Source organism: Micropterus salmoides, unplaced genomic scaffold (genome assembly GCF_014851395.1).
Source record: "Micropterus salmoides isolate LMB-PRFRI ecotype aquatic unplaced genomic scaffold, ASM1485139v1 Ms_hic_scaffold_1, whole genome shotgun sequence".
NCBI classification, from domain to species: Eukaryota; Metazoa; Chordata; class Actinopteri; order Centrarchiformes; family Centrarchidae; genus Micropterus; species Micropterus salmoides.
Genome location: NW_024040040.1, coordinates 51,931,303 through 51,956,653, shown reverse-complemented (window position 1 = coordinate 51,956,653; position 25,351 = coordinate 51,931,303). Strand labels below are relative to the sequence as shown.

Below are 25,351 nucleotides of genomic sequence, written 5' to 3'. Positions count from 1 at the left end.
CGGTCTATCAGCACCATGGACAGTGGCCCCCAGGAGCTTGGACTTCTAAGCTGTCTGGTAACAACGTAAATATGGAATTCTGTGCAGGCTGTGTGCGATATGTTGCAGCCTAAAACACCTAACAGAGGTTTGTGAGGCTCGTAGCCTGTGTGAACATAAAACTTACTTACTTACCATACTGAGCTAAAGTAGCGCTGCTTGCTTCACCCCAACAGACTCACTTCGTCCCCCACTGAGAGAGAGACTTTAGGAAGTAACTTTACTCTTTATGTTCATGTAAAACACTAAGGAATTATTCCTCTACACATCCTTAACAACAACATGACTAGATCACCATTAATATCAGTGTGTAATCATGGTGTGACAAGTGATCTGTGGTGCTATATATATATATATAAATAAATACACACACTACTACTACTACTTACTACTAATACCACGCCCATTAGATTGGTATAGTTACCAGGATTATATTTAGTGGCCAGGAAAATAGTTGGTCCAAGGATAAGTTAATTTCTTTGGCTAGAGCAACCTATAAAGATGTTAAACACACTAGTGAATTACTACCTCGGTGAATAAATACATTTAGTGTCTACTAATTGTACTTTAAATGCAGTGATTTTAATTTTTATTGCAAACTTCAACAAGCAGAGAACTTGTACTGATTAAAATTTGATAATTAAAACAGATAAGATGTATAATATTCAAAACCTGATTTAAAGAGTTGAGCTTGAGTAATTTGGATGTTCTCTTTTCACCCAAACTCAGCAACCTTTTTCACAATGATCAACCTTTACCCTTATTTTCCTTACTTTATTTATTTTACCATCAAATGATCATTTTAATTTATTCATGTTCAGTGTCAATGAGATAATCCTTCATCAATCACCATCACATCATGTTTCAACACAAAGTCATCTCTCTTTTAATCATTGAATTAATAATAAAAATGAAATTGTCACCCTGTTATGTACACGTACAACATTTTGGATCATATGCCTGCAACCCTGCAGCCATGTGGTTATTTAAACAGATTTAAAAGACGGAAAACTTGCAAACAAACTTGAAAACCAAATGTTAACTGTTGATATAAACAGACAGAAAACAAAACTAAAAACTTAAAAAATAAATCAAACACAACCAAAACCTGAAAAATCTTTTCTTTTGTAGAAATTTGCTCCAACGTGGTTAAATGTTGATCAAACATGAATATAACTTAATCTTGAAATACTGAGTTTACTAAATAGAGACTTGAATACTGTACATTTTGGACATATGTGAGTATTTGCATTTGATGCTTGTACATCAAATGTCCAGTAGATGGAGATATTTCACCAGTTATAATACAGTTTGCTGTTCAGTTACATACATTTCCCCCTCGTCCTCTACGTCTCTAAATCTTTACATGAACCTGTTCATAACCTCTGTGCAGCTGAATCCCTGAGAAGTTTGTGATAAACACTTAAATCACTGAGTCTGACAGGATCTGTGTGATTGAATTATTAGAAACCTTAGAGATAATGCATGCATCACCTGTTGATTTGTCTTCAGATCAACCCGAGATGTTCACAGAGGAAGGGGTCGGCCTCACAGAGGAACTCAATCATCTCTGAACTAGCAGCTTCACCTTTCTTCCTCACTGTGTCGATAACAAAACGAGCTTTGTCTCTTCTGTTCTGCATCTCGTCCGCTGACTCCCTCTCAGCTTCAGCTATCACCGTTTTCTCAAACAGTTTGTCCAGCAGACTTGTGAGAACCGGTCCTGATATCCCCTCGATGAAGCTGCTCCGTATGTCCAACAGCCTCTTATCTGAAGAGAGATTCAGAGCGCTCGGCCCACAGGACCTTTTTACTCCAGTGAGACAAACTCGTCTTTCCCAGACACTGTGGGAGCTGTTGGTGTCTCTCAGAAACAGCTTCACGTGTTTCCTCATTGTTTCTAAAATCACCTGGAATGATGGGAAGTAGTTGTCGTAGTTGTCGCAGTCAAACTCTGCTTCTGTTGGTTGAACTAGAACTGAGTCCTCTGCAGGACAAGTGGACAGTGTGTATTCCTGCTTTGGCTGCAGTTTACAGTGTGGGGACGTCTCTATGTAGCTCTCATCTCCAACTAATTTCTTCCTGGTGCGCAGCACATCCCGGAGCACCACGTTCCTCGGTAGCAGCAACACGTTGAGGAGGGATTCAGCGTCGGGATCAGCCGGGGGCCTGTAGAACAGCAGAACCAGCGCTCGGACCGGTCAGCCGGCGAGTCTTCATCCTTGACATTACCGAAACCAGAAAACCCTGTGATGTTTATAACAACGTGAGTTTCTGTGATCTTCCGAGGGCCGATAAACTCGATGCCCTCATCGTTCACATGAGCGACTGACAAGAACTCACCTCCACCTGTGGAGCGGATCTCACAGTGTGGGAGATGAAGCTGACACACAGACTGCTGCAGACATTTGATGTCAAACAGGGGTCCTGCAGGCTGCTTGTGGTGTCGGGCCAGTAGCCTCCTGTTCCAGGGGACGATCCTGTAAACCACGTCCCCTTCTCCCTCCATGTGGAACAGCAGGCCTGTCACACTGCACTGGTACAGGCCTGGGCAGGAGCACTGGAACCTGTAGGTTTCATCGTTTTCATCAACAGTGATATCAGGGGTGAACTCCTCACAGCTGGGTTTGAACAGCATGTCAGGTAAGCTCTTTGATCGGGTGAAGGTCTTGTTCTTTGCAGAGGTTGTTAGACTCAGTGAGGGAACGCTGTGAGAACGACACAAACAGCTGGAGGAGGTTTGGAGGGGAGGATGAGTCGGCTGGGTGTTTGTGACTGAGCAGTTCACAGCTGGAACAGATGGCTCGATCTCACAATTGATATAATCGTCATCTTCTGAGTAGCTTTCAGACTGCTCAGACTGCAGCTCAGATGAACTTTCAAATCTCCCTCGAAAGCTGAGATCTGGTCTGATTCAATTAAAGGCAAAGGCTCAACAAACACAAAATCAGTGCATGAAACATCTGCATTAATATAATCCGCAGAGAATGCATCTGCATTATAATCCTCTTTAAAAAAAACACACTGGTCAATTTGGCCACGGCTAAATACAGTCGGATGTAGAGTGTGTCTGCACATCCTGGACAGAGCCCTCCTGATGCTTCTGGCTGCTCTGCTGAAACATGATGCTTCTCTTTCTGATCTTTCACGTTCAGAAGCTGAATTCATTCGGCTGCGTTCATTAGAGTCACAGTCAGAGTCAGAGGAGGTGAGGCAGCAGAAGACGCCAGGAGACGACCTCCTGTGTGACTTTCTGGACATGTTTGTGACTCACCTCTGTGTTTCCTCCATGGTTTCTATCTCATTTAGACTTCCTCCACCCCAGCTGAACTTCAAATGTGCTTATGTATTATTGTATTGTTTTATATTTATCTCTGAGAGTTTTTAATGTGTTCGAACACTCCTTTAGTTGGTTCCTTTGTGTCTCCTGCTCCCATACCCTGAAATAACATTTTAAAAATGTTAATTTACCACAAACCCTTAATGAAAACATTACACTTCTCCTCGCCTTTATACACGTATAACCACAAATGAAGATCTAGTTTACTAGCAGACAGTATGTTGCTGGTAAAAGAAAATTAGATAGAAAGTAAAAGATAGACGACTAACCCGTCTATGAGCTTTATGAAATCTACAGGAAATAAAAACTGCAACTTATAAGAAAAACAGAAGCCAGGTAGAGACTTTTACTTTATCTTCCTCTCTAATAAACCTGGTTGAATGTAACCACATACTTTCTCTAAAGTACTGCACTGCAGCACAAAGGTGCTTTAAATTAATTTTTCCACTTTGTGGTACTTTGTACTTCACTACATTTTGTACTTTTTTGTTTATAATATCTATTTGACAACTTTAGAGACTGGTTACTTTGCATATTTACATTATTAATACAGAAGTAAATGAACAATGAAACAATTTCCTTTAGCAGCTATAATCCAATAAGATAATGGAATCACTTTTGCTCTGTAATAACATAGGCACAGTTTTTTAATAAATGGGTAATAATTAAGACCATATAATTTCTTGGAAGTCAAAATTGGTAATTACCATGATATAAAGCTGAAATTCATCCTCTCCTATGTTTCAAACATTCAAGGCTGTAGTTTCTGTGTAATAACCCATCATACTACTCTACCTGTTTCTATTTATTGTCATGGAAATATTCTCGACTGCACAACGTAGTGTGAAGTGAAAGTATAAAAACCACAGAGCAGAAATTCTCTTCTACAAGTCAGAGCCATGTTTAAAAAAGTTAACTTCATCTACTGGGTAGCTTATACATTTGCCCAAATAAATGTAGTGGAGTAAAATTGTAATTAAACATTTGCCTCTAAACTGTAGTGGAGTAGAAGTAAAAAGGGTCAGCAAGTGGAAATACCCAAGTAAAGTACAAGTACACTACCTCAAAACTGTAAATAGGCTACAGTCTTTGGAGAAATGTGATCCGTTACTTTCCACCACTATAAATTTCATAAAAGATAAATTATAAATGTTAACTAACACAGCTCAGTATTTCCTCATGTGATGTGAATAAACAAAACTCAATTTAACATCCTATAATCTTCCTTTCTAATAAACTCACAAACACGTGTCTAGTTAGAAGTTTTATCTATTTATCAGGATGTTATTACATAAGTTTTGTCTCTGACTTACCGGTGAGCTGCGCAGGATGAGTTCAGTTCTCAAACACTGAAAGAAAAAGAGAATACGTCAGAGATGTTTAGTCAACTTGTGGTTTCCAGCGTCTGCATCTGTGTTTTTTCCCCACCATGTTGGCAACAACAAAGTACGTATATAAAGTGGCTACTGTCTGAATTTAATAACCTGATGTCGAATATAATAAATATCATGAAAATAATTTAGTTTAGACTCTGCTTTGGTGCCTAGATCTGCCAACAAATAACAATTCATTTAACTGATGCTTTTATCCAAAGCGACTTACAATTAGTATATACGTCAGATGCCTCTGGAGCAACGAGGGGTTAAGTGTTTTGCTCTGGGACACATTGGTGGATGCGTCACAGTGAGGGATCGAACCTGGGTCTCTCACACCAAAGCCATGTGTCTTATCCACTGCCAGTCTGTCTCTCTGTACATCAAACATAGCTTATATAGGACATGTTTAGGTATCTGTTAGGTACCATAGAAGGGTTTGAGTCTGCAAAGTAAAAGGTCAAACCCATAGAAGGGTTCAGTATTATCTTGAGGTAACAAAACAAGGGGTTTGAGGTCAAATTCGATAGAAGGGTTCAGTCCCTACATAACCACAAAATGTTTAGAGATGCAGTCCCTGCCTTTTTTCCTGTCCCATAGAACCGACTCCCAGCAAAACACAGACTCCAACATTAACTCTCCATAAGGATGAAAAACAATGAAGGTTTATGTGATGAAGCTTGTCGGGACAAACAGCATCAGAAGACCTGTGAAAACACTGAACATCAGACAGGCTGGAATCAAGGAGAGTCACGTTATCTCACCGAGCAGTTGCTAACGTAATCCGGTTTAATATGTAATATGTCTTTCCACATTACATCACCAGCATACACGATCCACATTACTCTCCTGTCTGGTATTATGAGAAAGTGTTGATTTAGCCTGCAAGAAAGGATGTAACGGTACAAATCAAATGTGAAGCTATTTGTTTATCCTAGCCTTGATGCAATGCAGTAGCAGTCAGCTAACGTAACTTTAACACGGATCTACCCCTGTTTGCCCAAAGTTCACTTTAGATTTATTGTCGTTTCACCGATACTCAGGTACACAGCTTCTCCACCGTCATGGCGCACTATTGTATATATATTATGTATAGTATAATATACTATATAATAAGAAGAAATGAAAATTCTTTGAGAAAAGGTAATTTGCTTAAGCTAAAAAAAATTGCCCTACTAATAAACTATAAAATGACCCCAAAACAGTCAGTAACTTTAACAACTTCTTGACACAGCTTCTATTTGGCCAAGTTTTTTGGTTTCTTATATTTATATTTTTTCAATTGTCACCTGCCACCTGAATTTTGTATTTTCCTTTTACATAATTAAAAACATTTCCACCATAAATTGGAGGACCCCCAGACTCCCACAACTCATATATTTCAGCATAATTATTTCAGCAACATCTGTCTGTGTTGTGGCTGTGGTTTTGGTTTAGCGGACTCTATTTCATTAGCTGCAGTGTTGTCACTGTGTGTACAGTTCAGAATCAGTAGGCAAGAGGCTCAGGAGCCTGCATGAACTTCACAGCCTAGATAAACCAATGGATTTCAGGGAAAATCTGACCGGATTTCTTCATATAGGAAGCAGCATACAGGCTGCTTTTTTATGTGGGGTTACAACCTGTTCACAAATAGGCATAAAAAAGTGATTCATTTCATTTAAAAAACTACATAAAGCCCCTTTAAACCTTGTTCTTTAAGAATTCAGCTTCCAGTCTTGAACCTTTCTATTACCACATTTTATCAGCAGCCAACATGACCTTTAATAGTATTCCTCTTCAATACTGGATATTTCCCAGATAGCAACACAACATTGAGTGATCTTTATTGTGTGGTGTGGTGATGGAGCAGTGGCCAAATAGGTTGGGCGCACTGACCAGGTTCTCCCAACCTCCTTGATTGCCTGCAGAAGCACAAACAGAGAGACCCACTGTACCATCACCTCACATCACAGTTCAAATCTGTGGATAGGCTGTCATTCACTAACAAAGACCACGCCAAGGTGAGGTATGAAAAGGTATTTTATTTGGATAATAAGGAGTATTTATGATGGAGGGATGAAGAGGAGAGGGATGAGGGGGAGAGGGGTGAAGGGGTCGAGGATGGAGAGATGAAAGGGGTCTAGAATAGAGGGGTGAAGGTGTTTTTTAGGGTCTGGTGGCTGGAGCATCTAGGAACCCAGGGGCTGCAGAAACCTCAGGTTGCTGTGTTAGGATGATGGCGGCCTCTCCACAGACTTGGACTGTCTGGGTAATGAAACTCAGCAACAGAAACAAGAGCAGGATACACCACTATAATTCCCAAGTGTCAGTGTGACAGCGAGGGCCTTAGCTTTCTCCTATCTCTCTTTACATGTCTGCATATGTTTGCCTTGATATCTCTTGCCCAGTGAATGAGAGAGCCTGGGACAGTTTCTAAACACTTGACATAAATATACAAAGAAGGTTAATATCAAGCGCAGCTGGATTTGGTTGAAGAGAGTAAAAGATGTCTCGTCCTTCATCCAACAGACTTCTTCAATACTGAGTGACTGCCATGGAAACTCAGCTATTTAACCTCTGTGGAGTCGTTTACCAAGGTCATCGATACCGCTGGTTATTCATAGTTAGAGCCACTCCAGGCCAAGCCTTAACGACCATCGTAGGCATCTTCACCTGAGGCCAAAAGTGAACGCTTGTTTAGTTTACTGGGATATGATGAAAGGACAGCATTGAAAGTGGGGGATAAGTGGTGGTCCAGACTCCCTCCCCTGTTAAGCGAGGGCTTCTGAACCCGGGTGTATGATTTCCTTTATACCTCTTTCAAACCATCCATCCTCTGTCTAAAATGTGCACCTTTTAAACAGACAGAATGGATGGTTTGAAACAGGTGTCAATGAAGCCGTTTACACCCAGGTTAAGAGGGGCTCTGTGATACCTCATATCCCCCACTTAAAATGCTGTCCTTTCATCACTTCCCAGGAATGTTCACAAATGTTCAGTATTGGCTGAAGATGCCAAAAATGGTCGTTCAGACTTGGCTTCGGCTGGCTCTAACGACCGTAAGGACTGTCCTTACAACTGCCAGGAGCACTAAACCACCAGCGGTATAGATGATCTTTGCAAACGATTCCACAGAGATTAATTAGCTGAGTTTCTCTACCAGTCAGTCATAACTGAAGAAGTCTCTTGGATGAGCGACTAAAAGTCTTCTAGTATCTTCAAACAAGTCCAGTTGCCCTTGAGGTCAACCTTCCTTGGATATCTAAGTGTGTCGAAACTTTCCCAGGCTCTCTCATTCACTGGGCAAGAGATATCAGGGCATCCATATAGAGAAATGTAGAGAGAGAGGGGAGAAAGTGTTAGTATCTCGCTGTCAGAAGGACTCTTGTGAATCAAAGTAGTGCTATTATGCCCTTGTTTCTGTTGCGTAATTTCATTACCCAGACAGTCAAAGCCCATGGAGTGGCTGCCATTATCCAGATACAGAATCCAGGGATTAACTGGGTGGGGAAATAAACAATTGTTTATGTGTTATGTGATTTTGAGTCCATTTCCCCTTGATGCCTCCTAGAAGAGGAGTCGTAGCATTTCCATCTCCTAAAAGAGTTGCGTGTGCAGTGCTGTGCCTGAAAACAGGAAACATAGCTGATACCCAGCCAAAGAAACCTTGAATTTTTCTTTAGCTCTTGATAACACAGATGCCATTCTTTGCCTGGGCCTGGAAATAGCAGCACCATGAAGAGCATCTGCAATTTTTCCTTGCACATTGGCAAAACCTGCTGCAATTGTTGCTGCTGCCTTGGACAAAGCACCAGTGATTATTTCCCGAGCTGGAGCTGTCGCTTCTTTCATGGGCTTACCAATGAAATGTTCAAAAATTCCAGTGGCCGGGGACAATTCCACCAGCACTGCCTGCTTTGAGTTTGGAAAAAATATAAGCACATCTTCTGTTGGTGCATCATCTTCTTCGTCTCCAAAAGTCACCGTGGTACATTGGTCGGACTGTGGAAAGAACAATGAAAAGACAGGTCTTGGTTTTGGATATCTCAGCCACAATTCTGTCTCTGGTGTTGAAAGATCCACCCAGAGCTGTCGCTTTGACAGCGGAAAAAGCAGCAGAATTTTCTGCTCTGGTTTTCGAGGAACCAGCAGCAGTTCTCCATCTGATCCTGGAAAAAACTGACATTCTCGTTCTGGTGGCAGGATAAACAGCAGCAATTGCATCTCTTTCCAGTTAGGAATGTTTTCTCCGGTTGATTGAGCAGTTTTCGCCTTAAAGACAGAACAAACAGCAGCCATATTTTCTCTGATCCTTGAAAAACAAATAGCAAATTTTTCTTGGACCACAGAGAAAAAAGCTGCAAATTTTGCTTGAGCCCTAGAAAATATGGCTGCAATTTTTCTCGAGCTGTGGAAATTTTCTCTGTGATTCTCTCTGACCCTCTGCCTGCAGGGTGTTGTGTCTCTACGTCATGTTTCTCTGTACGGCTTCTGCCTCTGACTTCTGTCTGAACTGGAGGTGGAACCATGTCTGTGGGTGATTGATGGACCAGCTCTGTCTGCAGTGGAGGTGGAACCATGTCTGTGGGTGATTGATGGACCAGCTCTGTCTGGACTGGAGGTGGAACCATGTCTGTGGGTGATTGATAGACCAGTTCTGTCTGCAGTGGAGGTGGAACCATGTCTGTGGGTGATTGAAAGACCAGCTCTGTCTGCAGTGGAGGTGGAACCATGTCTGTGGGTGATTCATGGACCAGCTCTGTCTGCAGTGGAGGTGGAACCATGTCTGTGGGTGACTGATGGACCAGCTCGGTCTGGACTGGAGGTGGAACCATGTCTGTGGGTGACTGATGGACCAGCTCTGTCTGCAGTGGAGGTGGAACCATGTCTGTGGGTGATTCATAGACCAGCTCTGTCTGGACTGGAGGTGGAACCATGTCTGTGGGTGATTCATAGACCAGCTCTGTCTGCAGTGGAGGTGGAACCATGTCTGTGTGTGATTCATAGACCAGCTCTGTCTGGACTGGAGGTGGAACCATGTCTGTGGGTGATTGATGGACCAGCTCTGTCTGCAGTGGAGGTGGAACCATGTCTGTGGGTGATTGATGGACCAGCTCTGTCTGCAGTGGAGGTGGAACCATGTCTGTGGGTGATTCATGGACCAGCTCTGCCTGCAGTGGAGGTGGAACCATGTCTGTGGGTGATTGATGGACCAGCTCGGTCTGGACTGGAGGTGGAACCATGTCTGTGGGTGATTCATGGACCAGCTCTGTCTGCAGTGGAGGTGGAACCATGTCTGTGGGTGATTGATGGACCAGCTCTGTCTGCAGTGGAGGTGGAACCATGTCTGTGGGTGATTGATGGACCAGCTCTGCCTGCAGTGGAGGTGGAACCATGTCTGTGGGTGATTGATGGACCAGCTCGGTCTGGACTGGAGGTGGAACCATGTCTGTGGGTGATTCATAGACCAGCTCTGTCTGGACTGGAGGTGGAACCATGTCTGTGGGTGATTGATGGACCAGCTCTGTCTGCAGTGGAGGTGGAACCATGTCTGTGGGTGATTGATGGACCAGCTCGGTCTGGACTGGAGGTGGAACCATGTCTGTGGGTGATTGATGGACCAGCTCTGTCTGCAGTGGAGGTGGAACCATGTCTGTGGGTGATTGATGGACCAGCTCGGTCTGGACTGGAGGTGGAACCATGTCTGTGGGTGATTCATGGACCAAAGGTTCTGCTTGGTCAACCCCGGGTGAACTGGCGCTATCATGTCCCAGTGCATATCTGATGAGTCGATCAGCTGCTGTGGTGACCCAGGGAACCACAACCAGACCCAACATGAAGATCGGCATGTCGGCTGAAATTTGTCCTTTAATTAATGTTTGCTGGCAATTTTTTGCCTATATCCAAATATTGTTGTCAAGTTTTTGAAATATTTTCTTCACAAAGGTGAGAAATAAGTTAAGTTGATTCTTGAGTGGATCTTTCTGTGTAGCTGGGAGAGGAGTCTGCGCTGAAATGAGCTCCAACGGGCTTTCAATGCCTTATATAGGCCTATATGACGTAATTGTCCTTTGATGGCACACATCAAAGGACAATTACGTCATAGGTTGTACTAGTAAATGACAGCAGGTGTGACGTCAGGAGTGTTTCAGTCATTTAGTTTTAAAAAATGCTAAAGGTGCGAAATTTTCTGAATGACTAATAAGGTTTATGAGAGTTTATTTATCATTCTATTAAAACGAAAATAAAGTTTGTTGCCCCTTCATTCTACACCTACAGAACTTAACATATAATTAAATGTGTATTAAAACAGTGTAACATATAAAATAAAACAAATTTTAAAAGAAACCAATCTAGTTATTTAGCCATGGCTGCACGTGTCCACCCCGAACATTCGCTGTGCATTTTTTAAATGTGCGTCGGGGTTGAATGTAAACAGCAGCAACGAGACATTAAGATGGTTTCATCGTAACATTAAAAAGTCTGAAATGTGGAAAAAACCCAACGCGGAGGTGGTTCTGAAAAGTTGTTACTTATACCTGCAGGCCGCAGTGAGGAGCAGGGGTGGATAGTAGCCTGTAAGCTGTTACAAGTAAAGCAAATGAGTAAAATAAAAAAAATTAAAATTGTTTTTGGCAACTTTTCACGTTCCTTTTTTAACCTGTAGCCTACTATACTCTTACTCCAGTAGCCTATTGTCTTTGGGCCAGTAATCTACTTCTCGCTACATTTTCCATTCATACCTTCATTACTTATTCTGTTATGTGCATTTTGCTTCATTAACCAAAATGAGCTTTCTTCCAGGCTGTGCCCGCGCAGTTACGCAGGAGAGCTCTGGTCTCCTTTGTGTTACAAAGAGATGGGCGATTGTCACAGATATGAACGAGCTGGTCAGATGCAAGCATTTAGAAAATCAGGCAAACATCTTTTCAGACTTTATTGTTCTGCTAATACAACTGAAACCCAGTGAGCGCACACCATGGCCCTGCTGGCCGTGTTGGAAAGCAGCCTGCTTCGTCCTCTCACAAGCCGGTTTAACACCGGCAAGGAAAATACTTTTTCACTTTACATTAACAGCATATTGAAAAGGTATTTAGTGTCTGCAGAGCAAATGTAGATTAGGCCTACACAACATCTCAGTCAGATGATCACTGGATTGATTCTGATATATTAACTGCTTCCTGTCATTGAGCTTCTTTTAATGGAAATCAGCATTTTTTTCCAACAGTCATTTTAAGATGCGCAGAGAGAGAGAGAGAGAGAGAGAGAGAGAGAGAGAGAATATGTGTGGATAAAACAGTCCTGTTGGGCTTTACGCATGATGCACAGCCTGCTGTAGGGTAGTGTGGGGAGAGACGGCCCCTAAGCTCAATGTAAAATAAATAGCTACAGTTGACAAATTAATTTGAATTTTATCAAATGTTAGTTTTAGGAGAAGCATTTTCCCAGCTAGTGGGGTAAGATGCCCCCCAAAGCTCAATGTCTATTTTCTGACACATTAAAGAACATTTTATAGGTCTTTTTTAATCTTTAAGAAGGCTATGTTTAGGGTAACATATTATAAAGTAAAATAAATTAAAAATTTGTGTTTAATCAAATGTATTTTTTTTTTTAGGTATTTTCCACATGGGGTAAGATGGAATAACCAGAATGTTTTGGCTGTCTGTACTAGTGCAGAAGTGGTTTGAATTATATAGCGCCAAATCACAACAACAGTTATCTCACAGCGCTTTTCATAAAAGAGCAGGTCTAGACCGTACTCTGTGATGTTATTTACAGAAACCCAATATATTACAAAATATAATACAAATAAATGTAAGTCCCCTCCAGGTTCACAGTGGCTCCTACGCCCCTGTCTAAACGGTCTATCAGCACCATGGACAGTGGCCCCCAGGAGCTTGGACTTCTAAGCTGTCTGGTAACAACGTAAATATGGAATTCTGTGCAGGCTGTGTGCGATATGTTGCAGCCTAAAACACCTAACAGAGGTTTGTGAGGCTCGTAGCCTGTGTGCACATAAAACTTACTTACTTACCATACTGAGCTAAAGTAGCGCTGCTTGCTTCACCCCAACAGACTCACTTCGTCCCCCACTGAGAGAGAGACTTTAGGAAGTAACTTTACTCTTTATGTTCATGTAAAACACTAAGGAATTATTCCTCTACACATCCTTAACAACAACATGACTAGATCACCATTAATATCAGTGTGTAATCATGGTGTGACAAGTGATCTGTGGTGCTATATATATATATAAATAAATACACACACTACTACTACTACTTACTACTAATACCACGCCCATTAGATTGGTATAGTTACCAGGATTAAATTTAGTGGCCAGGAAAATAGTTGGTCCAAGGATAAGTTAATTTCTTTGGCTAGAGCAACCTATAAAGATGTTAAACACACTAGTGAATTACTACCTCGGTGAATAAATACATTTAGTGTCTACTAATTGTACTTTAAATGCAGTGATTTTAATTTTTATTGCAAACTTCAACAAGCAGAGAACTTGTACTGATTAAAATTTGATAATTAAAACAGATAAGATGTATAATATTCAAAACCTGATTTAAAGAGTTGAGCTTGAGTAATTTGGATGTTCTCTTTTCACCCAAACTCAGCAACCTTTTTCACAATGATCAACCTTTACCCTTATTTTCCTTACTTTATTTATTTTACCATCAAATGATCATTTTAATTTATTCATGTTCAGTGTCAATGAGATAATCCTCTTCATCAATCACCATCACATCATGTTTCAACACAAAGTCATCTCTCTTTTAATCATTGAATTAATAATAAAAATGAAATTGTCACCCTGTTATGTACACGTACAACATTTTGGATCATATGCCTGCAACCCTGCAGCCATGTGGTTATTTAAACAGATTTAAAAGACGGAAAACTTGCAAACAAACTTGAAAACCAAATGTTAACTGTTGATATAAACAGACAGAAAACAAAACTAAAAACTTAAAAAATAAATCAAACACAACCAAAACCTGAAAAATCTTTTCTTTTGTAGAAATTTGCTCCAACGTGGTTAAATGTTGATCAAACATGAATATAACTTAATCTTGAAATACTGAGTTTACTAAATAGAGACTTGAATACTGTACATTTTGGACATATGTGAGTATTTGCATTTGATGCTTGTACATCAAATGTCCAGTAGATGGAGATATTTCACCAGTTATAATACAGTTTGCTGTTCAGTTACATACATTTCCCCCTCGTCCTCTACGTCTCTAAATCTTTACATGAACCTGTTCATAACCTCTGTGCAGCTGAATCCCTGAGAAGTTTGTGATAAACACTTAAATCACTGAGTCTGACAGGATCTGTGTGATTGAATTATTAGAAACCTTAGAGATAATGCATGCATCACCTGTTGATTTGTCTTCAGATCAACCCGAGATGTTCACAGAGGAAGGGGTCGGCCTCACAGAGGAACTCAATCATCTCTGAACTAGCAGCTTCACCTTTCTTCCTCACTGAGTCGATAACAAAACGAGCTTTGTCTCTTCTGTTCTGCATCTCGTCCGCTGACTCCCTCTCAGCTTCAGCTATCACCGTTTTCTCAAACAGTTTGTCCAGCAGACTTGTGAGAACCGGTCCTGATATCCCCTCGATGAAGCTGCTCCGTATGTCCAACAGCCTCTTATCTGAAGAGAGATTCAGAGCGCTCGGCCCACAGGACCTTTTTACTCCAGTGAGACAAACTCGTCTTTCCCAGACACTGTGGGAGCTGTTGGTGTCTCTCAGAAACAGCTTCACGTGTTTCCTCATTGTTTCTAAAATCACCTGGAATGATGGGAAGTAGTTGTCGTAGTTGTCGCAGTCAAACTCTGCTTCTGTTGGTTGAACTGAACTGAGTCCTCTGCAGGACAAGTGGACAGTGTGTATTCCTGCTTTGGCTGCAGTTTACAGTGTGGGGACGTCTCTATGTAGCTCTCATCTCCAACTAATTTCTTCCTGGTGCGCAGCACATCCCGGAGCACCACGTTCCTCGGTAGCAGCAACACGTTGAGGAGGGATTCAGCGTCGGGATCAGCCGGGGGCCTGTAGAACAGCAGAACCAGCGCTCGGACCGGCTCAGCCGGCGAGTCTTCATCCTTGACATTACCGAAACCAGAAAACCCTGTGATGTTTATAACAACGTGAGTTTCTGTGATCTTCTGAGGGCCGATAAACTCGATGCCCTCGTCGTTCACATGAGCGACTGACAAGAACTCACCTCCACCTGTGGAGCGGATCTCACAGTGTGGGAGATGAAGCCGACACACAGACTGCTGCAGACATTTGATGTCAAACAGGGGTCCTGCAGGCTGCTTGTGGTGTCGGGCCAGTAGCCTCCTGTTCCAGGGGACGATCCTGTAAACCACGTCCCCTTCTCCCTCCATGTGGAACAGCAGGCCTGTCACACTGCACTGGTACAGGCCTGGGCAGGAGCACTGGAACCTGTAGGTTTCATCGTTTTCATCAACAGTGATATCAGGGGTGAACTCCTCACAGCTGGGTTTGAACAGCAGGTCAGGTAAGCTCTTTGATCGGGTGAAGGTCTTGTTCTTTGCGGAGGTTGTTTGACTCAGTGAGGGAACGCTGTGAGAACGACGCAAACAGCTGGAGGAGGTTTGGAGGGGAGGATGAGTCGGCTGGGTGTTGTGACTGAGCAGTTCACAGCTGGAACAGATGTTTCCATCAGGACATCACTGTCATCTCCCAACTCGTCTTCCTGGAGGACTGCAGGCCTGTTTTGTGGACATACAGTAAAACTAGAGTTACTAAATCTGGGGCCACCATCTTCTGTGTCTTTATTGTTTGGAAGCTGCAATATCTGGTCTGGTACTGGTGATGGAGCTGAAAGAAAATGAGCTTTTCCATATGCTTGTATCAATTCCCTGGTAATATCTTGATTGACTCCCGGCGTAGCATCTGCTGCAGAGGTGTGAACAGGTTTAGACTCCCCATAGATGTTTTTTAACAGGTCAGATGACCTGTCAGCCTGTGTCCTTATCATTCCATAAGTTATATTACTCAGTGAGAACATGTTATTACCAACAATAGTCGAGTAGCAGTCTGCTGTTCTTGGTGCTGAACTGAGATCAGGTCTCAAGCTGTTGAGATTGTAGAAGCGTGATGAATCAGGTGATAGTTCAGATTGAAGTCTAGCATTATTACGTACAGACGGGGCAAGGAAGGGGAGCATGTATGGTAGTGGGGGAGGAGGAAGCGGAGGGTTAGAACCTATCCCAGATATATGCCTGCTATCATCATGAAGACTCCAGGAGGAAGAGGCAGAAGCTGAGGAAGACATTCGAGGCAAACTGCGAACATGTTTGTCCCCTGTCTGTTGTGCGTCACCTGTCTTCTTACAACTACCTGTGTACTCAGCAGAGAAGGGAGTGCGGATAGATGGATTGGAAAAGTAGGGAAGGTAATGAATCCTGGGTCTGTCATGTTCGGACACTCCTTCCTGGGAACGTTGTGGTGCTGAAATGGAGGCATTCCATAAATATGATCTGTCTAACATTTCATGTGAAGGTTCAAATGGAAGACTCGTATCATATTGTTCTATGTCTGGGTCATGATGGGCTGTTGTTGTGGGTAAAAGCTCATCTGTGTTTTCCCCCACCTCACCTTGTGTTTTGCTGCTGCAGACAGGGCTCAGGCAGTTGAGTAACGGGTTGAAGAGAAAGTGGTTGTGTGGGAGGCGTGATGTATGATGGGCCAGTTGATTTACGAGACCGTTGAGATTGAAGTCTGACAGTTTTATGTACAGACTGGGCAGAGCAGATCTTCTGTTTTCTGAGGTGATGAGATTTAGATTTACGGCAGCTAGAGGGAGAAGCAGAACCTACGGAAACCTCATGATACCTTCTGCGGACACTTTTGCTCTGCAGCTTATGCTTCTCTGAATACTTCTCTTCTGCAGTCTGTTTCTCTGAGAAGGAAGTTTTAATTTTTTTGTCTAATGATTCATTTCCATCCTCATTCAACCCTTCCTTCTTGGCTTGTGCTGTGTCACCTGCCTTCTTACAACTGTCTACATTATACCCTGCAGAGAAGGGAGAGGGAGTTTTCCTCTTTTTTTTTTTTTTTTTCTTTTCGACTGTGTGGGAGGCGTGATGTATGATGGGCCAGTTGATTTACGAGACCGTTGAGATTGATGTCTGACAGTATCATGCACAGACTGGGCAGAGCTGATGTTCTGTTGTCTGAGGTGATGAGATTTAGATTTACGGCAGCTAGAGGGAGAGGCAGAACCTACGGAAACCTCACGATACCTTCTGCGGACACTTTTGCTCTGCAGCTTATGCTTCTTTGAATACTTCTCTTCTGCAGTCTGATTCTCTGAGAAGGAAGTTTTAATTTTTTTGTCTAATGATTCATTTCCATCCTCATTCAACCCTTCCTTCTTCCTTTTGGTGTGTCACCTGCCTTCTTACAACTGTCTACATTATACCCTGCAGAGAAGGGAGAGGGAGTTTTCCTCTTTTTTTGTTCCATCTTTTCTTTTTTCGACTTGATTTCAAATAGAAACTTTTAAAACATGTTCTTCTGCTGCGTTGTTCATCTGGTCCCAGACCCTAAAAGGAAAATTAACATCCTTTTAAAAGAAAAAAAGTTTTTTTAGATTTTAAAACACATTTCAACATTGGTGCGTACTTTCCCGGTTCAAACCTTTGCACGCTCAAGAAGCAGCTCAATTATTCAAATGAAAGCTGCACTCACCAACAAGCAGGTTTCAGTCTTCACAAAGCTGAGCCAGTTCACTTAAGCTGGTTCCTTTCTGTTTCAAATAGAAGTTAGAGCAATTACACACTTGTTTCATCATTACAATGTCCAACCCGTCACATTCAGGCTTGGTCACTTTTTATCGCCCCGGGAACACGTTCAGCATTTTGTTTCAACGTGTAGAGCTCCATGGTCAGATTGGTAGAATAAATATGCAACATCTGGTTAGACGTTCAAAAGAAAATGAGTGTTTAACGTTGTGAAAGGGTATGTTGTTGAAACATTGCAATTTGGTTAGGTTTAGGAACAAAACTACGACAAAACCCTCAACGTTGACTTTTTGTTTCACACAGGAACAAACACCAGTCTCTTGGTGAAAGTCTGGCTTGTGTTCCACTCATCCACCCCAACCACCTTCCTTACTTGGACTATTTGCTTTGCCCAGCACATTGAACTATGATGCTAGAGGGCTCCCCAGTGTGTTACAAACTGACAGCAAGGGGTCTTGACCATCCGTAGGCTATGTGACAACTTGGGAGTAAGAATGGACTGAAGATGGAGGTAAGGTTTAATGAGTTTTTATTAAACAACCAGGTGAAAACAGGTGAACAGTCCAAAAACAAAGGCTAGGTAATCCAGAGACAAAACAGGTGCAAATACAAAGACAAGACAAAAGACAGCATAAATCCACATGACACAAGAGAAATAATCCACTTTTTGAAGTGGGTGATTTTCTCCCCATCACTTTTTAAAAGGATTTGATAAATGTATTATGAAAAATAGCAAGAAATGTTAACTAACAAATGAAAATGCTTTGAGATTTGCATTGTCCAAAAAATGTAACTTAAGCTAAAAATCAAGCTACTGATCATTGCATCATATTCTGTTGTATTCTTTATATTTTGAATTTTTCCTGAATTGTTCTGGAGCACTGAAATATTCCCAAGTGGCATGAGGGCTGTTAAACTTGATTTATACTCCTGCATAGGGCCTAAGCCAAAAGTCAACACAGTGGACGCTGTAGCGCTACTGCCGACTAGCGTTTGGGGATGTAATTGCAGAAGCGCTGTGAGATAACTGTTGTTGTGATTTGGCGCCATATAAATAAAATTGAATTGAATTGAATTGAATGACGCAGACACTGACGCACAAGTATAAATGCCTGGCTACGCGCATAGCCTATGGCGTAGCTCAGCCCAGCAGGCTAACTTCCAGTTAGCCCTCCGCTAACGTGAATGGGGGTAAAATTGTATACGTGCGGCTGATGTAGCCTTTTCAAATGTTATCAACCGAATGGATCACATTCGGATAGTAAAACAAGTCATTTCGCTATACATTACATCGACTACATCGACTTGACGTGTAGTTACATTTTTGAGGAGGTGGTTCGACGCAGAAGTATAAATGACACTTTAGGGCCTACGGTTAAGTGTCAACTTGACCAGCGATAATACAGCAAGCTTTTTTAATATCAAGCAGGAGAATCCACATGTCAAGCGCGTCTCACCCTCTTGCTGCAGTGTCCCAGCGCGAGGGTGCGCGCTCCAAATATGACATCAAAACTTTTGTGAAATGAGAATATATAAGTTGAGTCATCAAACCACAGTCCCTTCGACCTAAAGACCCGTAAGCCGTCAGTTGGACAAAAAGAATTTGTTCATCTTTGCTCCTTGTTTCGCTTGCAGATCATTTTCTGTATTACAGTATTTACTGCTGTTGTAAATAAATATAATGTTTTGATGCCAGTTTAGTTTTTATATTCAATTAACCTTCTACAACCATGCACCACTTTTATTATATGCAATAAGAAGCTACTTTTTTTGTTTTAATCTTCATAGACTAGGCCGAGATGTTTTCATAAAAAGGCGCTTTACACACAACCTAATCAGAGCTAATTACAATGACCTGAAGTTATACAATTTATGTATTCTTGATTTGGGTACAGTGTTTATCTACATTTAAAAGGGTTGCAAATTTAGTTCAAGTAAATTTTAGCACAATAGTCAACTTTAATCATATTAAACATAATTTCCCAACAACATAAATGTGGCTGAAAATGCTGTGTGGCTAGTAACTTTGGAAAACAACTAGCAACAGAGGCTAGTGAGCAAAAAAAGATAATGTCAAGTACAATTAACAATTACAGTTTACTCCTCTATACTTGTAAAATGCATTTATGTGGCGTGATGGTCATGGAGCATTTCTGTCTGCTTTTATTACAGAAACTGCTGCCAGGAGCCATGTAGAGGCCACTATCATCTATTATCCAACAGTTTATATGTGGTTAAAAATCCAACACCTCCAGTGTGTGTTGCTTCAGTGCAGCAGCCTTTGCCTGAGTTACACACACACACACACACACACACACACACACACACACACACACACTCTGAAAAGCTGTGGTACATGCAGATTTTGAACACAGACAGGAAATAAGACAATAAAATGACACCAAGGACACAGCAACTTCAAAGTAAAACAGTGGCAAATGAACAAATGACAAACAGAACACACAACACAGAGACAAAGAACAAAACACATGAGACGCAAGAGGAAGGTCTTACCACAAACAACAACAGCAAAATCAAAAATACCAAGAACCCAAAAACTGTGACTGATTGCTTTAAAACGAAATGACACCCTAAAGTAATCTTTGTGTGTGTGTGTGTGTGTGTGTGTGTGTGTGTGTGTGTGTGTGTGTGTGTGGACGTTCTCCACTTACCAATAAGGAGAGTCTAACGCAGGCTACATCTCTGGGTCGCTGCGTGTCTTTGCCGGCCTCTTGGACAGACGTTGTCCTTCCATGAATCAGACCTGGTCGGAGGACGCCGGCGGGTTTACTTTAGCGGGGATATCAGCGTTTCTCAGGTGGACCCGGTAAAACACATCCGCAGTTCACTTAGGTCTTCCGTGTAAGTGTGTTGACTGCATGTAGGCATCAGTGCCACCAACTCATGTTTCTTCTTTCGGTTTCACAAGCATTCATGTTATTTTTTTGCACAGAGCAAATGGCATTTCCCCTGGTCCACACCTGCTTGAGCTGTGGGGTGAACTGCACCTTCGACAATCGAGACCGACTGTTTTCAACATTTGTCTGAACCCAGAAAGTAAATTATTAGTTGTTTTGTGTATATAATTTTAATGCAAGCAGTCACTCTTATTTTTCAAAAACAAACAATTGTATTCTTTATTAATAATAGCCTAATAATTTATTTTTGTGCTACATCAAAGCAATAAGTCCTCTGGCGGAAAAAAGGCACGGATGGAGTTTCCACTCATCCTTTCTCATGCGCTCACGCAAAATTAGTCAGACACGGGAATCAGCAATGGCAGACAGTGGAATCACGAAAACAGTAAATTCTCAATATATAATTTTTGTGTGTGAAATCGCTGCAGTGAACAGACTGTGCTGCCAGGCGCACAGAGCGCACTGAGACACCGCGCACAGACAGATCGGCCTTCTCACCTCGACTCACCCAGCAGATCTTCACCACCTGCACACATACACTTTCGTAGGCCTATGGATTTTATTTATTGTTTAAAAAAATAGGCCCTGGGTGCTTAAAAATATGAGCTTGGACAGTTTTTATTCTTCCTCCCTGCCTGATCCCAAGGAAATAGTTAGTGTGGCATCCTGATATGTTTGGGTTTTCTTTGTATGTCTATATAAATAGGCTAGACTGTGAAATGATTTAATATCTCCAACTAGTTAATTATACATTTCTGATTTGCATTTAGGTTTTCCTCTCACTTGGCTTCTTAATTAGCAGCATTTAACCAGATATTTAGATATTTTCTTATCGTTTGTTTAAAATTGGTTCATGGATTTTGTTCAATAAGCCCAGCATGTCTCTTCACTGGTGCAGCAGCTCCCTCTCTCTCACTTTGTTAACCTTTATAACTGTGATGACGTAAAATTTACCAATAAAACCCAGTTGTGTTTCAAACCCAGTGTCTCTAATGGTTTCTGGTTATTCCTTCACACAGATCCAGTCATAGATTTAAATATTTACCCAGACTACTCAGGGCTTCACCTGCAGAGATTTAGAGGCTAGCTGATGCAGGGAAATGTTGTCCGTAACGTTGTGATGGTGCTGACTTGTAAAATCAATATCTTTAAGATAAGTAAATAACTATTTATCACAATATCAAGTGCCACATGGTTTGCTCATTTTATCCTCCTTATTACATTCAGGTTTAAATCAGTTTAAACAGTTTAGAGATAAAGAAAAGATACCTCATATTTTGAGGTTTTTCTGCTGGAATATGTCAATTTAAATTTACTTCATGTTCCTGCAAATATGCAAATACGTTTGTAGGAGCCATTTATGTTTATTGTTGGCATGATATTTTATATTGTTTGAATATATTCATCACTTTTGATATCGACACATCTTGGTAGGGGTTTCATTGAAATAATGACTGACCAGTGTTTACAATTCTAAATGTTTTATCAATACATGACCAACAGGATTTTGGAGAATTCACCATACAACAAACACACGCTTTCAGATTGTCAGAGACAGCAGATGGATGCAATAAAAGTGTGTTTAAATAAAACACATCTGCATTATTTGACAGGAAGTGTTTTTCAATTAAAATTTGCTTGATTACATTAATTTGAATTCACTCAATATTCTCTCTATTTGGGATTAAATAAATATAATGCTTATGTTTTATTTAACTACAATGGGTGGATTTTATTCCAAACATTTTTATTTGAAATTTAATTAAATATTTGCCTCAAAATCAAAAATCATATTGAAAATATTTTACCGAATACATTAATTCAAATCTACATGACCACAGAATCATTTTTTACAGTGTACATCCTGCTCCTACTCTAGATTTTAAATGATTTGAAAATAAAAACAAGGATAAGGAGTTTATTTAGAATTTTCCAAACATTAAATAGAAATTCTGTAACATACAGAAAGTCACCACTACAGTTATATTCAGATTTAACCTTAAGGTGGGGGACATAATCAATGATGGTTTATCAGTTTACAGTGTAGAAATGTCTAGTAGCAAAAATTAAGATGAAAGGAAAGGGGGCAGAAGCAGTGGGAAGAAAAGAGTTTATTCTTCGACTTTCGCCGGCAAGTATATCCAGCTGCAGCCCGCAGACGAACGTGATGGAAGCTGACGGAAGTTGAACTTCCAAATATGGTTTGTCCCAGAAGACACCGCACACAAAATGTGATGATGCTATCTCGGCTCACGTACAGTAAAGGTCCTAATGCATTTTATTCTTTAGAGGCCAACAACAGAACTTTAAATCCACTTCTGAGAAGTTTTTAGGCGAGAAATCAACTGTGTAGATTTCGAATATTGGCAGTTTTACGAAAATTGGCAAATCGAAAATGTGTTCAAACGTTTTCGGAGTTGAGAAGCTGCAGTAACGTTACCGGAGGCTGAACAGCAACACAATGGAGGTTAACCGGTCGACATGCATATAATCAATAACTTTAGGCATACGCCCTCTGATGGTTAGGGGTAAGAGGAATATACTTCGGGGGGCTGTCAGGAATAGTTAGTTAGTGTTAAAGTTCGTACCGCTGTTATTCTATCATTAAATTCTCAGTAATGTTATAAAGTTTTAACCTAAATCGTGATGTAACATTACATTAACATTATTATTCTTGGTTTGTGAAACTTAAAATCGCTTTGGAAGAAAAAAATATACAACAGTGGTATGAATTGAAACATTGCTTTATTATTATCATTAGGCTATTATAAATAAATATTTGCAGGAATAATAGTAGAAATACACTATACTAATAATATATAAGTATAGTATGGTAAATAACATAACGTACACTTGACACCTCTTTTTTAACGGCCAAGCATTGAGATAAAGCGTTTTGTGCGCGGTGGCTTCTGGGACAAACCATATATTGAAGTTACAGTTTTTTCTGATTGCTTAAGCACATTTTTTGTAACTATTGGCTATTTTTGCAAAACTCTACACACAAATAAGAAAACCTTTCACCCAATTATCAAAACATTGTAGTTCTCTTGCAAGAGCGAACACAGCTAGATTAACTCTTCACACCTTCGTAAAAATGGTGTTTTCGCATCAAACAGTAAACACAAGCCATCATCTACTAAGCACACAATGTGCCAACTACACACTGATGGTATGAATACAAAACACATCTGGCTTTTGCTTTCTCTGTGTACAGATGTCAATTTGAGGTCATACTTTTGTCATAGTGTCATGTAAACATACAAGGATCCAAACTTAAAGTATTGGTGTTTATTCACACTCATCAAAACCAAGACAAAGTCAGAACACAAAATAGTAATTTCACAAAAAAAATAAATAAAAAACAATCAGCCTACATCATGTCGTCTTTCTGGGTCCGGCCACAAAATTTCGTCCACATCGCATGCGATATCCTCCAGTCCAAGGCACCGGGGAAAATATCTCCTTGAATGCCGTATCCAGGCCTGACATGATGCCTGGTCAATATCTCCACATGCCTCCTCAATTGCCTGTAAAAGGGCTACCTGTTGATGAGGATGACGGTCGTACACTTTCCAGCGCCAGGCAGAGAAGAACTCCTCAATGGGATTTAAGAATGGACAGTATGGAGGGAGGTTGAGTGCCATGAAGAATGGGTGGTCTGTAAACCAGTTGCGGACCAAAGCAGCCCTATGGAAACTAACATTGTCCCATATGATGACATATCGGGTCTACTCTGGTCTCTGAACAGTGAGCATGTCATGTAAGGTGTCCAGGAATGCAATAATGTGTGCAGTGTTGTATGGGCCTATGGTTGCATGATGGTGAACAACACCATTTTGGCTTATAGCTGCACACATGGTTATGTTACCACCACGTTGTCCTGGGACATTGATGATTCTAGTTCCATCACTCTCTGGACAAGACAAAACAAATGCAGCACATCAGGCCCATGCACAGCACTACAGTCTGCACTTCCAAATTCAGAACCAATGACACTATAGCTTACCTGCACATAGTCATATCGCAGCTGCTTTACACGTTCTGTGTTTCTCTCGAAAGGAACTCTGTAAATTTTCTTCATTCTTATTCTGTGGAGCGCAAGTACACGACTTAGTGCAGAAATGCTTACACTGTGTATATTTTGAAAGATGGTGTCATTATCAATTATGTGCTGCTGTACTTCGCGCAGTCTTATTGCATTATTGGCAATCACCATGTTCACTATATGGGTCTCTTGCTCTGGAGTGAACATTCTTCCTCTGCCCCCAACATGTGGACGTCTAGCAATTCTGTAAAGTAACAATTTCAGTATTTTTGCATGTATGGTACTGTTGTGTTTCTCATTAGAGTATGGCAGTGCTACAAAGTACTTACCGATTCTCATTTCGAAATGTCCTAATGATGCTTGCCACAGTGTAGCGGCTCAAATTAGGCTGAACCAGGCCAGCTTCCCTCAGGGTCATCCCATGGTTGATGACATGGTCCACTATTGTAGCTCTGATGTCATCAGTTATTCTATTTCTTACTCTTCTTACCCTTCCTCTTTCCCCTCCTCGTCCTCTTCTTGCTCCTCCTTGTCCTCTTCCTCTAACCCTCTCGCTTCTTCACCTCCACGTCCTCTTCCTCCAACTTCTTCACCTCCACGTCCTCTTCCTCCAACTTCTTCACCTCCACGTCCTCTTCCTCCAACTTCTTCACCTCCACGTCCTCTTCCTCCAACTTCTTCACCTCCACGTCCTCTTCCTCCAACTTCTTCACCTCCACGTCCTCTCCCTCGGCCTCCTCGGCCTCCTATGATTCTCACTCTTCTCACTCTTACTGCTCCTTCCATTGTACTCCACACAGACAGCTTACCTGTGGCTTATTTATAGTGCTTAGGCTGATTGCAAAGTGAACTAATTA

General features: G+C 41.3%; 1 long non-coding RNA gene and 2 pseudogenes across 1 annotated transcript; 1 reads left to right on the top strand and 2 right to left on the bottom strand.

Annotated features, from left to right (window-relative positions):
• The window catches only part of LOC119896614, an 858,889-nt pseudogene that overhangs the window by 709,341 nt on the left and 124,197 nt on the right, over positions 1-25,351 (top strand).
• LOC119896819 lies at positions 902-3,044 on the bottom strand (annotated as a pseudogene).
• Positions 15,397-20,718, bottom strand: LOC119897005. The gene is made up of 3 exons (XR_005443340.1): positions 20,201-20,718; positions 17,476-17,533; positions 15,397-17,330 (listed from the first exon to the last, which is right to left on the bottom strand). It is a non-coding gene; the product is annotated as an uncharacterized LOC119897005 (long non-coding RNA).